Source organism: Scyliorhinus torazame, chromosome 5 (genome assembly GCF_047496885.1).
Source record: "Scyliorhinus torazame isolate Kashiwa2021f chromosome 5, sScyTor2.1, whole genome shotgun sequence".
NCBI lineage: Eukaryota > Metazoa > Chordata > Chondrichthyes > Carcharhiniformes > Scyliorhinidae > Scyliorhinus > Scyliorhinus torazame.
In genome coordinates, this window is record NC_092711.1 from 152062654 (window position 1) to 152076859 (window position 14206).

General features: G+C 47.0%; 1 protein-coding gene and 1 long non-coding RNA gene across 2 annotated transcripts in view; one reads left to right on the forward strand and one right to left on the reverse strand.

Moving 5' to 3' along the window:
- LOC140417977 (uncharacterized) overlaps positions 1-14206 on the reverse strand; it is a 154973-nt gene that overhangs the window by 93929 nt on the left and 46838 nt on the right. The gene's annotated exons all lie outside the window — the stretch shown is intronic.
- Positions 793-9011, forward strand: LOC140422113 (uncharacterized). The gene is made up of 2 exons (XR_011947261.1): positions 793-1610; positions 3828-9011. It is a non-coding gene; the product is annotated as an uncharacterized lncRNA (long non-coding RNA).

Genomic DNA, 14206 nt, shown 5'->3' on the forward strand with positions numbered 1-14206 from the left:
ACGGAACCAAACGACCGTTCCAAAAGCAAGAAGGAACAGAAAACCACAAAACACAAGTACATCGAGGCAACAACCTCTAAACATATAAACAAGCAGTCGCGAGGCACAAGGCCTCGAAACCATACGACCACTCCAAAAGAAACAGAAGAAAAGAAAAGAAACAAAACCCAAAAGTACAACACAAGACACAGGCACATTTCAAGGTGACGACTCTAAACACATAAGACAAGCAGTCGCGAGGCACAAGGCCCCGATACAATACGGCCGCTCCAGTACAAATATGACCCACAGGGCCTCGACTCATTTTAACAGTATCATATCAAAAACCCAATCACCAGGCACCAGGCCTTAATTCACCCCAGAAAAGATTTAACAGGATAGAATCCATCACCGAACACTAATCCCTGCTCACCCACCCCCGTTCACCCCGCCCTGCAGCCGACACCCCGGGGGAAAGGCCCCTCCTCGCTAAGAGCACAGACCTCCGGAGAGCCAGACCCAGGCGCGGCGGAGGAGGGAGGGTTCCCCCCTCCTGGACCCCGCCCAAAGGCACGGGACCATTCGGAGGGAGAGCAGTTTCGCACCAACCAGCGTTCCACCACAAATACTAAATAACATTTCGGTAAAAAACCCGAAATGAGTTGAATGTCATAGGCTGCTAAAGAAAACGAAAGCAAAGAAAACATGAAAACAAAATCCCTTAGTACTCATAGAAAAGTCCATAAAAAAAGAGTCCATTAATTTTGCACGTTCCACATCATGACCCCGACGCTCCAGCCGAAATTTCACAAGGAACAACATGTCCTCAAAGTCCTCCAATGGCAGCGGCCAGAGTCACTCCAATGTTGGCAACAGTCGACAACGGGGAAGAAAGTCCCAGAGTCAGTCCCAACCGCCCACAGGGCGTCCAGGGGGGCCGAACCCCCGGAGACCCCAGGAACGGCAGCAACCCACCCCGGGCTGCAGGCCGTGGGCCGCCCATCGGGTATCCACTCCCGGTTCCGACCCACCGCTTCCAGCAGCCTATCCAGCTGCCATCCTTCCTCCATTCCTTCGTCCTCCATTGGGCGAACTCAAAACCGCCGACAGTAAACCTCGCAGTCCGAAGCAGCGTCTCCGCAGCTCAACCGCTGACTTGAAACACGACTGGTCGCAGTACTCCGAAACCGGTCTTCTCCCCTTCCCTCGGGGACCAGGAGCAACGGGCGCCGAGTTGCTGTTTCACCCCATCCAGGAAGCTCCCAGAGGCGGCCTGCCTTTCGAATCGGCCCGGGGGCAGACACCAAGCTCGCACACAACCACCCAAGCCTCCTCCACTTTTCACCCCAGGAGTTTGGACACTGTCGGCCGTAGCTCCCACAATCCCCCGCGCTGGGGAACCCGCTCTATCCGCCGCACGGGCGGGTGATCAGGTACTGTGCATGTCCAAGGGTGAGGGAAAGCTGCGCATGTGTGGAGGAAAGCCCAGCCCCTGACCTTCCTGTGAGGTGTTGGCTAATGGATAGAGTTAGGACCGGAAGGACTCTTGTTCTCCAGCCAATCAGCGCGCGTATGTGTGAATGGAGATTGAGCTTCACACAGACTAAAATGCCCTCATGTCTCCAACATCTGTGAGTAAAACACTTTCTTTTCTCCCCCTTTCCATTTCTTTTCTCATTCTCACCCTCAATTGGTGACTTGCAGCAACTGAAGGGAAAGGAAGTGATTACAGGGAGGATGCAGACTCCGGAAAGGTTGGCCCAGGTCTCTCTCTCTCTAACACATTTACACCGTTTGCTCCCTCAGCTTGACACATTTATTTGTCTGGCTAAAAGAATGGTCTCTTTCATACTGTCCACCATCCCAATATCTCCTGATACTGTCAGTGCCATCGCAAATGGTTCTATAGCCAGGGCAAACAGCAGTAGGGAGAGCGGGCGCCCCTGCCTCGTGCAGCCTGAAATAATCTGAACTCAATTGGTTTGTCGATACACACGACACCGGTGCCTGGTATAACAACCGGACGCAGTCCACAAAACACTGTCCAAATCCAAACCGCCCCAGGACCTCCCACAAATAGTCCCACTCCACTCGATCAAAGACCTCTGCATCCATGTCGACCACCACCTCTACCTCTCGTCCCTCTGGAGGTATCGTGATCACATTGAGTAGCCTCCTGATGGTGGCCGCCAGATGCCTCCCCTTCACAAACCCCTCTAGTTATCCCCTATCACCCCTGGGTCACAATCCTCTATTCTCGAGGCCAAGATCTTAGCCAATAGTTTGGCATCTACATTTAGCAGGGAGATCGGTCTGTATGACTCGCATTGTTCGAGGTCCTTTTCCCGCTTCAAAATGAGGGAGATCGAAGCCTGCGACAACGTTGGGAGAGCACTCCCAGCTCCCTTGCCTCGTTAAAATCCCTTACCAGCACCGGCCCCAATACCCCAGAGAATTTCTTATAAAATTTCACCAGGTACCCCTCCGGACCAGGGGCCTTGCCCAGTTGCATCACCTCCAGTCCCTCTATCTATCTCTTTCTGAACCCTATTTCCTTTATTTGCTTTTGCTAAATCGCCATCTTTCTTTTCTTTAAATCACTCAGTCATTTTATACTGTGTATTATAATTTGAAGAATTACCACAATTTGTAATTGAATGAAAACTCAACTACTGTATTCGCTAAAGACAATCAATCTGACCTAATCTTGTGTTGACAAACAAAGTTTACCAGTGGCACAAGCTGACAAAGTTCAACTGAACTTTGCCAAAAAGCACAGACTTGACCTCTGTTATTTGGGAACTAAGAAAGGATAACGGATATCCAGGGTTCCGAATAGATAGAGAGATCCATCAGGCTTCTATCTACGGGAAAGGCAGTGGGGCAGTTGAGAAGGGTAAGAAGGGTGGTGTATGAGTAGGGGGGGGGAGGCGAGCAGGATGCTAGTGCACCAGTTGAGGAAGCAGGAGACTGCAAGGGAGACCGGGAAAGTGAAGGATGCTTCTACCAGCACAATTGGGGCCCCCAGGGCCTCCACCTGCTCCTCTTCCATCTTTGGGAATTCCAACCCCTCTAAAGTCTGCCTCATCACCTCCGCCCCGGCAGGGTGTTCCGACTCGTACAGCTTGCTACAGAAGTCCCGAAAATCCCCATTCTCACCCGTCGGGTCCAAGATCATATTCCCTCCCACGTCCTTCACTTTCCCGGTCTCCCTCACAGCCTCGGGCTGAGCTCACAGGTATTGAATCAGCACACTCAGCCTCTGGTCAATAACACGGAGAATGTTGGCAGTCATCATCTTCACCACCTCCGAGAGAGTCCCGGAGAGCGCGGGGTCGAGAGAACTCCTGAGGGTCAGGCCGCCATGTTCAAAAGGCGGCTCCGTTTCCACTGAATCCGCCTGCGCTCCTTTATCGACAGATTTCTGAATCTTACCTTTCCTAATCCCGATGTCTTCCAGATACATGAGAACAAATATGAATTCAAGGATCAGGTAGATGAGTGCCGGGCAATCAGGATAAATTACGGATTCTAGGCAAGTGGCATCAGAACCTGCGGAAAAGCAGCTACTCCTGCCCCGCATCACATGGTTCCCACCAACAGACAGATTTCTGATGACGAGGGAGTCGAGGGTTATGGATAACAGGCAGGAAAATGGAGAGAAAGCTGAGATGAGGAGGGATTTCTTCACTCGTTGTGGAGCAGGGTGAAAATGGAGGTGTGTGAGATGGAGATTTACAGCTTTTGCGGAGTGAGAAAGGATAAAATGTTCCAGAGGAATTAAAATTGTCTGTTCTGAGTTTCTATCCTGTACTGACAATGATGTCTTTTGTAAATTGTTTTTATAGGATATTAGAAGAGGAGGAATTACAGACAGAAATCTCAAAAGTCACATCTCGATCTGCCAGAGTCGCTCGGTTCATCGAGGCCTGAATATCATCGGCTTTTGAATCGAGAAGGAGAAATGTTTGTCTGTTCTGTTTGCTTCAGACGATTTTAAAGATTATTGTGACTGGAAAAGCACCGAGACACATCCACTCGAGTGAGAGTGTTCCAGAGCACTGACTGTGGAAAGAGCTTTAACCAACTACACAGCCTGAAAACACATCACACCATTCACAGCGGGGAGAGACCGTACACGTGTTCTGTATGTGGTCAAGGCTTCAACTAATAGTCTGACCTGGAGAGTTACGACGAGACCCAAAACATGGAGAAACCGTGGAAATGTGAAGTCTGTGGGAAGAGATTCAGAGTCCGATCTAAGCTGGAGATTCATCGACACAGTCGCACTGGGGAGAGGCCATTTACCTGCTCTGTGTGTGGGAAGGGATTCACTGAATTATCCAGCCTGAAGTCACATGAATGAGTTCACACTGTGGAGAAGCCGTTTAGCTGCTCTCAGTGTGGGAAGGGATTCAGACATTCATCCACCCTGAAGTCACATCAGCGAATTCATACTGGGGAGAGACCGTTCATCTGCTCTCAGTGTGAGAAGGGATTCACTGCATTATCTAGCCTGAAGTCACACCAGCGGGTTCACACTGGGGAGAAGCCATTCACCTGCTCTCAGTGTGGGAAAGGATTTACTCAAGTCACCCCACCTGCAGGCACACCAGCGCGTTCACAGTGGGGAGAGACCGTTCACCTGCTCTCAGTGTGGGAAGGAATTCGGAGATTTATCCACCCTGAGGACACACCAGCGAATTCACACTGGGGAGAGGCTGTTCACCTGCTCTCAGTGTGGGGAGAGATTCGCTCAGTTATCCAGCCTGATGGTCGGCGTTTCTTTCTGCTGGAAAGACTGGTCTCGCAACGTTTCCTCCAGTGGGCTGATACTCTTTGAGCTTTGTTGCAAATACGTGGTTTCCAATTTCACAAGGGTCACAGAGTGAAAATGTGCTGGAAGTTAGAAGATATTTAGTTCCCATTTCTGTTTGGAACCTCTTAAAGCATGCCACGTTGCCATGAAGATGGGCTATGGTGGTTACATGGTTCTTTGTTTAATTTTTCTGGGTGTTTCTCAAAGAAGGAAACTGTTGAGGTATGAGGGACAGGTTGTCTATGGTAGATTGGGAAATTGCAATAAAAGGTTAGACAATAAACAGACATCTGCTAGCATTTAAGGATTTATTACATATTTGCAACAAATACACATTCCTTTCAGGAACAAAAATCCACAGGAAAAGTGATGCAGTAATTCTTCCCACCTACTGAGACACCCAAAGGTTCACAATTGATTGCAGGAGTTGACTTCTGTTATTGTTTCTACTCTCAATTATATCCAGCACTGCATTTCGTTCATTTTCACAGCTCCTCAGATATAGATTCCTTTAACAAACAAAAATCCAACAGGAAAGGTTATGCAACCGTAGCTAACAAGAAAAGGTACAGATTCCATTAGATCCAAGGAAGAGGCTCATAAAGTGGCCAAAATAGTAGTAACCCTGATGATTGGGAACATGTTTTAGAATTCAGCAAAGGAGGACCAAGAAACTGATAAAGAGAAAATAGAATATGAGAGCAAACTGGCGAGAAACATAAAAAAATGACTGGAAAAGCTCCTATAGGAATGTGAAAAGGAAAAGATTGGCAAAGACCAATGTGGGTCCATTCCAGACAGAGACAGGAGAGTTTATAATGGGGAATAAGGAAATGACAGAGAAACTAAACAATGGGTGTCAGTCTTCATGGAGGAAGATACAGAAATTGTCCCAAAAACACAAGAGAACCAAGGGGTTCTCACAATTGTGAGCATGAGTGAAAAAGTAGTACTGGAGAATTTTTTGGATTAAAAGTTAATAAATCCCCAAAAGCTGATGCTCTACATCCCAGAGTGTTGAAAGAGGCGGCTGTCGAGATAGTGGATACATTGGTGATCATCTTTCAAAATTCTATCGATTCTGGAATGGTTGCTGCAGATTGGAAGGCAGTAAATGTAACCCCACTATTTAAGGAGGGAGAAAGAAAACAGGGAACCACAAACCCATTAGCCTGACTTCAGTAGGAGAGAAAATGCTACAATCTATTATAAAGGATGTGATAACATACGAATTAGGAGCAGGAGTAGGCCACTCAACCCCTCGAGCCTGCTCCACCATTCAGTAAGTTCCCAGCTGAACTGATTGTAACTGCAACTCCACAGAGGCCCTTTAGAAAATAAATCTGGGAGACAGTTATGGGGAACAAAGAAATGGCAGAGGAGTTAAACAGATATTTTGCATCAATCTTTATGGTTGAAGAGGCATTGAACATTCCATTAATGATAAAGAATAGGGGGGAGGAATTAAATCACTGGACAAACCATGTTAGACAAACTAATGGGGCTAAAGGCAGGTAAGTGCCCTGGCCCTGTTGCTTGCATCTTAAGATCCTAAAAGAAATGGCTACAGAGACAGTGGATGCATTGGTTATGATTTTCCAAAAATTATTTTATTCTGGAGAAGGAACTGGCTTTGGAGAACTGGCAATGTGACATCCCTATACAAAAAGTGGGTAAATATAGACCGATTAGCCTAACCTTTATTGTTGGAAACATTTTGGAATCAATTATTAAGGAAGTAATACCAACACATTTGGAAAATCATAATAAGCAGAGTCAGCATGGCTTCATGAAAGGGAAACCGTGTCTGGTTAATTTATCACAACTTGAGTGGATAGAGGGGAACCGGTAGATGTGTTGTATTTGTACTTGCAAAAGGCATTCGACAAGGTACTTCACAAAAGGTTAAGTTATAAGATAAGAGCTCATGGTGTTGGCGCTCGTATGTTGGGAAGGATAGAGAGTTGACTGATGGGCAGGAAACAGCGAACTGTAACCAGTGGGGCTCCACAGGGATCAGTTCTGGGACCACAACGGTTTATAATGTCTCATAATGATTTGGTGGTCGAAGCGAACATACTGTGCCCAAAGTGCAGATGACACAAAAATAGGTGCAAAGACAAGTTGCGAGGGGGATACAAACAGTTTGCAATGAGATATTGAGAGGTTAAGCAAGTGGACAAAAAGTTGGAAAATGGAGCATAATGTGGGAAAATGTGAAGTTGTTCATTTTGGAAGGGAAAACAAAAGACAGTATTATTTAAATGCTGGAAAACTGCAGAAAGCTGCAAAACAAAGGGACTTGGGGGAACTTGTGCACGAAACACAGAAAGGCAGCAGGTAATCAGGAAGACTACTGGAACGTTGGTCCTGATTCCAAGAGGGTTGGAGTATAAGAGTCGGGAAGTCTTGCTGCAGCTGTGGACCAGAGGGACCCGTCTCAGAATAAAGAGGTGCCTATTAAGACTGAGATGAGGAGACATTTCTTCTCTGATGCTTGAGTCGTTGGAACTGAGAGCTGTGGGGTCAGAGTCCTTGTCTATATTTAAGGCTGAGATAGATTCTTGATCAGTGAGAGAATCAAGCATTACAGGAAAAGGGCAGGAAAGTGGCAAAGAGAAATGTTGGATCATCCATGATTGAATGGTGGGGCAGGCTCAAAGGGCTGAATGGTCTACTCCTGTTCTTATTTCTTGTGGTATTCCTGCTGCCCCACCCCCATCCGATAACCTTTCACTCCCTTGATGAACAGGAATCTATCCAGCACTGCCTTCAAAATATTCAAAGACTCTGTTTCCACTGCCCTTTGAGGAAGAGAGTTCCAAAGATTCACAACCCTCAGAGAGAAAAAAGTTCTCCTCTGCCTTGAATGTGCAAGTTATTACTTTAAAGTGACTCCAATTTCTAGATTCTCACACAAGAGGAAATATCCTTTCCATATCCACCCTGTCAAGGCCCCTCAGGATCTTGTACGGTTCAATCAAGTCATCTAAACTCCATCGGACACAAGCCCAGCCTGCCCAATCATTCCTCATAAGACCAGACTCCAATTCCAGGCATGAGTCCAGTCAACCTTCTCTGAACTGCTTCCAACACATTTATATCATTCCTTAAATGAGAGCAATACTGTACACAGTGCTCCAGATGTGGTCTCACCACCGATGTCCTGTATAACTGAAGCATAACGTCCCTACTTTTGTATTCATTTCCCCTCGCAATCAAAAATTACATTCTATTCTATTAGCATTCATAATTTCATAATAACATCTGTTATCCTTACCTGGTCTGGCCTACATGTGACTTCAGACCCATAGCAATGTGGATGACTCTGAACTGCCCCCTCAAGGGCAGTTACAGATGGGCAATAAATGCTGGCACAACCTGCAATGCCCACATCCCATGAACGTAATAATAAAATTATATTTAGTTCAAATCAATCACTATAGGGTCTGGTTTAGCACAGTGGGCTAAACAGCTGGCTTGTAATGCAGAACAGTGCCAGCAGCGCGGGTTCAATTCCTGCACCAGCCTCCCCGAACAGGCGGCGGAATGTGGCGATTAGAGGCTTTTCACAGTAACTTCATTGAAGCCTACTTGTGAGAATAAGCGATTATTATTATTACATTATCGTCCGTCTGCATCATTGTTGTGTGTAACAAGGTCAAGGAAGCCATGTTAAACTCCAGCATGTGACTGGACCGTTATTTTTAAAATTAATAGTTTTTCAACCAAACTTTTTCCATAAACGACTGAACTCATGGAAATTGTTTAAACTAACATTGTTCCAGAATTTTGTAAACTTACAGGACATAATATGTTGTTAAAATCTGGCTCAAGTCTAAGTCCCATTGTTCAATCCAATCAAGGTTCATAAGAAAGAAAGGAATGGCCTTCTACAAAACAAGCTCTTTGAACCAATGTATCTTATGTTAATCAACAATATTGATCAGCTACCAGTCAGTAACAAATGACTGAATAAGTAATGAGCTAATTGAGTTTGGATTAATGAATCAATAATTAATTAGTAGTTATAGTGAAAGACTGAGTTTTATTTGCTGTAAAAATGTAAAAGCTTAATTGCTGTGTATGTAAAGAATGTGCAAGAAGAGAAATGTACTGGCAAGAGAGACGTTCAAGCTTATTAGCCTCAACATTTGAAACTGTATGAATAACGGATTGTTTAAATCAGATAAAGGGATAGTATGAAACAGTTCCGATGTATTCATTTTTTTTAAAATTTAGAGTACCCAAATCATTTTTTCCAATTAAGGGGCAATTTGGCGTGGCCAATCCACCTACCCTGCACATCTTTGGGTTGTGGGGGCGAAACCCACGCAAACACGGGGAGAATGTGGAAACTCCACATGGACAGTGACCCAGAGCCGGGATCGAACCTGGGACCTCGGCGCCGTGAGGCAGCAGGGCTAACCCACTGCGCCACCGTGCTGCCTGTTCCAATGTATTCATAGGATCATAGAATTCCTGCAGTGCAGAAGGAGGCGATTCATTCCATTGAGTCTGCACCGACCCACAGAATGAGCACCCTACCTTGGCCCACTCTCCCACCCTATCCTCATTACCCCTTAACCCCACTTAACCCACTCATATTCGGACTGTGAGAGGAAACCAGAGCACCTGAGGAAACACACGCAGACATGTGGAGAAAGTACAAACTCCACACAGTCACCCAAGGATGGAATTGAACTTGGGTCCCTGACGCTGTGAGGCAGCAGTGCTTACCACTGTGCCGCCCCTGTCTACGATACTGAAAGAAGGTGGTGTAAGTAATTGGGGATCCCAATTAAACTAATCTAATGGCCAAATTGACCAATAGTCATGTTACAACAGGCGTGAGGTCCTGGTCACTTTGGGGATAAAAGTAGAGGTTCTGAAGGTCTTGCTGGCCAAGTACTGAAGACTCCCGAGGCCGAGTTCCAAGGAAATTACTGTCAAAGAAGAAGCCGGACTCCCGAGGCTGAATTCCACAAGAATTACTGTCAAACAAGGAGCCAGAGAGGGTTACACTTCCACAGACCGATCACCCACATGAAGTTGTAAATAGTCAATGTCTTAAAGTTGATCAGTAAACTTTTTTGATTTAATAAACTTCTTTTTAAATTTACTATCCAGAGAATTTTGCCTTTGCCTTAATTGGTTAAAGTCTTGTCTGAACTAAAGTGAATTTATTAAATGATAAGTTGGGATGGCTGAAATCAATCAAATACAGTGACCAGCCACATGTCCGTTGTGTCAGAGTGACGCTTTTCATTCCAGCCCCGGGAGACTGGGCCCGAGGTGAGCAATGACGACCGTGCCTCCCACAATGGCCCACGATGGGAAAACCGCTCTATCCGCCGCACGGGCGGGCAGCCCAGGACCGCACGTCCAAGGGAGAGGGGCAGCTGCGCATGTGCAGGATGGTGCTAATCCCATTGGCCAAATTGTCTGCGTTCCATGAGTCAAAATGTCTCCCAGTGCCACGTGACATCGCCTTTCAAGCAGCCGGCAACCAATGGAAAATATTGGAGGACCGGAAGGACTCTGGTCCTCCAGCCAATCAGAGCGCGGGCTTTGTTTCAACGAAGATTGACCTTCACACAGACTGAAACCTCCTTCTGCCGCCAACATCTGTGAGTAAAAGACTTTATTTCCTCCCCTTTCCATTAATTTTCTTATTCTGACCTTCATTTGGTGATTTGCAGCAATTGAAGGGAAAGAAAGGGAATCAAGTCTGTATGTTGAACACATTTTTAGGGGCAGAACACATTTTAGGGGCACGGTAGCATAGTGTTAGCACAGTTGCTTCACAGCTCCAGGGTCCCAGGTTCGATTCCTGGCTTGGGTCGCTGTCTGTGCAGAGTCTGCACGTTCTCCCCGTGTCTGTGTGGGTTTCCTCTGGGTGCTCCGGTTTCCTCCCACAGTCCAAAGATGTGTGGGTTAGGTGGATTGGCCATGATAAATTGCCCTTAGGTCCAAAAAGATTAAGTGGGGGTTACTCAGTTACCGGTTATGGGGATAGGGTAGAAACGTGGGCTTGAGTAGGGTGCTCTTTGTAAGGGCTGGTGCAGACTCGATGGGCTGAATGGCCTCCTTCTGCACGGTAGATTCTATGATTTTTAGTCCAGTAGATAGATAGATAGAATTTACAGTGCAGAAGGAGGCCATTCGGCCCATCGAGTCTGCTCCAGCTCTCTGAAAGAGCATCCTACCCAACCGCACACCTCCACCCTATCCCCGTAACCCCACCCAACACTAAGGGCAATTTTGGACACTAAGGGCAATTTTAGCATGGCCAATCCACCTAACACAGAAAGTGACCCAAGGCAGGAATCAAACCGGATCCCTGGAGCTGTGAGGCAGCAGTGTTAACCACTGCACGACCCATGCGAAGTACAATGCATTTCAACAGCTGCTTAATACTCCTGCATCATTATTAACTTTAAAACCACAATATAGACATATATCTGTCTGGCAGCCTGCATTTAAATTCTCATGTTTGTGTGTCCAGGACAGGAAGCAGTGAGCAGGGATCTGTCAATCAGCCTGAATCAGCACCTCCAGGAGAATTGGGAGGGTGAATATTAGATACAGCAGAGTGAGAATGGATCGAGAGTGTGTGGGATGGAGATTTACAGCTTTCGGGGAATGAAAGAGGAAAGAAAGTTCCAGAGAAACTAGAATTGTCTGTTCTGAATCTATATCCTGTACTGAAAGTGATAACTTTTGTGTATTGTTTATCCAGGATATTAGAAGAGGAAGAATTACAGACAGAAATGTCAAATGTGTCTCGATCTGATAGATTCACTCGTTTCCTTGAGGCCGGAATATCATTGGCCTTTGAATCTGGAAGGAGAAATGTTTTCTGTTCTGTCGGCTTCAAAAGATTTTAATCATCAGTGTGACTGGAAAAGCACCAAGACACACACACCCGAGTGAGAGTGTTCCTGAGCGCTGACTGTGGAAAGAGCTTTAACCAGTTACACAGCCTGAAAAAACATTGCACTATTCACAGTGGGGAGAGACCGTACATGTGTTCTGTGTGTGGATGACATTTGAACTGATTGTCCAACCTGCAGAGATACAAATGCAACCGCACCATGAAGAAACCGTGCAAATGTGGTGGCTGGGAAGGGATTCAGATCTCCATCTGTGCTGGAAATGCATCATCGCATTCGCACCGGAGAGAGGCCGTTCACCTGCTCTCTATGTGGGAAGGGATTCACAGCCCCATCTAAGCTGGAGATTCTTTGCCGCAGTCACACTGGGGAAAGGCCGTTCACCTGTCCTGAATGTGGGAAGGGATCAGTCATTCATCCAACTTACCGACACACTGACGAGTTCATATTGGGGAGAGGCTCTTCACCTGCATTGAGTGCGGAAATGAATTCACTCGGTCAACTTATCTACAGATACACAAGCGAGTTCACACCGATGCGAGGCCATTCACCTGCTCCAGTTGTGGGAAGAGATTTAGGAATTCTTCCAACTTCGTGACACATCAGCGGGTACACACTGGGGGAGGCCATTTGTCTGCTCTGTGTGGGAAGAGATTCAGTGATGCACCGGCCCTGTGGACACCAGTGAGTTCACACTGGGGAGGGGCCATTCACCTGCTCCATGTGTAGGCAGTGATTCACTCAGTCATCCAGCCCGCTTGTACACCAGGTCACTCACACGAACGAAAGACCCTTTAAATGCTCGGAATGTGGGAAGGGCTTGAAAAATGCTGCGGTTCTGAGGGTCCACCAGCGTATTCACACCGAGAACAAACCGTTTAGCTGCTCTCACGGCGCAAAGAGATTGAAAATGTCGTCCGGCATTCTGAGACATCGGCGAGTTCACACCGGGGAGAGCCTGTTCACCTGCACTGAGTGTGGGAAGGGATTCACTCACTCACACCACCTGCTGAGACACCAGCGAGTTCACAAGAGATGACAATGGTTGGATTCAGATGCGCTTCTGCTTTTAATTGGAGAGACTGGAGTTCATGAAATTTCTCTATTTAGTGTGTAGGTTTATGAGCACAGTACGAAGTCTTACAACACCAGGTTAAAGTCCAACAGGTTTGTTTCGATGTCACTAGCTTTCGGAGCGCTGCTCCTTCCTCAGGTGAATGAAGAGGTATGTTCCAGAAACATATATAGACAGATTCAAAGATGCCAAACAATGCTTGGAATGCGAGCATTAGCAGGTGATTAAATCTTTACAGATCCAGAGATGGGGTAACCCCAGGTTAAAGAGGTGTGAATTGTATCAAGCCAGGACAGTTGGTAGGACTTCACAGGCCAGATGGTGGGGGTTGAATGTAATGCGACATGAATCCCAGGTCCCGGTTGAGGCCGCACTCATGTGTGCGGAACTTGGCTCTAAGTTTCTGCTCGGCGATTCTGCGTTGTCGCGCGTCCTGAAGGCCGCCTTGGAGAACGCTTACCCGGAGATCAGAGGCTGAATGCCCTTGACTGCTGAAGTGTTCCCCGACTGGAAGGGAACATTCCTGCCTGGTGATTGTTGCGCGATGTCCGTTCATTCGTTGTCGCAGCGTCTGCATGGTCTCGCCAATGTACCACGCTTCGGGACATCCTTTCCTGCAGCGTATGAGGTAGACAACGTTGGCCGAGTCGCACGAGTATGTACCGCGTACCTGGTGGGTGGTGTTCTCATGTGTAATGGTGGTATCCATGTCGATGATCTGGCACGTCTTGCAGAGATTCCATGGCAGGGTTGTGTGATGTCGTGGTCACTGTTCTGAAGACTGGGTAGTTTGCTGCAAACAATGGTTTGTTTGAGATTGCGCAGTTGTTTGAAGGCAAGTAGTGGGGGTATGGGGATGACCTTGGCAAGATGTTCATCGTCATCAATGACGTGTTGAAGGCTGTGAAGATGACGTAGTTTCTCCGCTCCGGGGAAGTACTGGACGACGAAGGGTATTCTGTCGGTTGTGTCCCATGTTTGTCTTCTGAGGAGGTCGGTGCGGTTTTTCGCTGTGGCGCGTTGGAACTGTCGATCGATGAGTCGAGTGCCATATCCTGTTCGTACGGGGGCATCTTTCAACGTCTGTAGATGTCTGTTACGCTCCTCCTCGTCTGAGCAGATCCTGTGTATATGGAGCGCTTGTCCATAGGGGATGGCTTCTTGAATGTGTTTAGGGTGAAAGCTGGAGAAGTGGAGAATCGTGAGGTTATCCGTGGGTTTGCGGTAAAGCAAAGTGCTGAGGTGACCGCCCTTGATGGAGACGAGTGTGTCCAAGAATGCAACTGATTTTGGAGAGTAGTCCATGGTAAGTCTGATGGATGGAACTTATTAATGTCATTGTGTAGTGATTCGCACCCCAATGCGCCAACATCTTCATGCACAAGTTTGAACAGGACCTAGTCATCGCACAGGACCTTCAACCGACATTATACTTGA